This window comes from Barbatula barbatula (assembly GCF_947034865.1).
Source record: "Barbatula barbatula genome assembly, chromosome: 19".
NCBI classification, from domain to species: domain Eukaryota; kingdom Metazoa; phylum Chordata; class Actinopteri; order Cypriniformes; family Nemacheilidae; genus Barbatula; species Barbatula barbatula.
Window position 1 is genome coordinate 18,228,469 of NC_136782.1, and position 879 is coordinate 18,229,347.

Below are 879 nucleotides of genomic sequence, written 5' to 3' on the forward strand. Positions count from 1 at the left end.
CTTGGTGTTCACTGTGCTCTGATCTCCTGCAATTCTACAATTAACCACTAGGAGGCAATAACAGTATTAAAGGAATTCGAATGTGATTCACCAGGTAAATACATTAGGAATTGCTCTCAAAATACATTATATACATTTATTAAATTATAAAACATAAGTTGGAACAAACATCAATAATAATGTTAATAATTATAAATGTTAAATGAGAGAAAACCATTTAAATGACAATACTGTACTGTATATTTAGAATTCGCAATGTACTTGTCATAATTACAAGTGTCTTTCTACCAAAAAGGAAAGTTGTTATATGTCACTTCCATAATGTCATAAAACACAATTTCACTGTTGTATAACAGATGTTTTTACACCGGTAATGGGATGATGTATTTACATTTAGTCATTTAGCAGACGCTTTTATCCAAAGCGACTTACAGAAAGTTCGAGGAGCAATAAACGATATGTCATAAAAGAGCAAATAGTACAATAGGTGCTAATACAAAGTTACTAGTTTCAACAAAAGCTAGACCACTACTTGTTGAAAGAAAAGAGTTAGTGTACTTTTTTCATTTGTCTGTCAAGTATTCAAGTATATTTAGTGGTGGATTTTTTTTGATCTAGCAGATCTCCATATGCAAGGTTTTTGTGTTACTCATTACATTTACATTTAGTCATTTAGCAGACGCTTTTATCCAAAGCGACTTACAGAGAGTTCAGGGAGCAATAAAGCGATACCGTATGTGATTAGTTTCAACAAAAGCCAGAACAATACCTGTTGAGAGAGAGAGAGAGAGAGAGAAAGAGAGAGAGAGAGACAGAGAGAGAGAGAGAGAGAGAGAGAGAGAGAAAGAGAGAGAGAGAGAAAGAGAGTTTTTTCAGTAA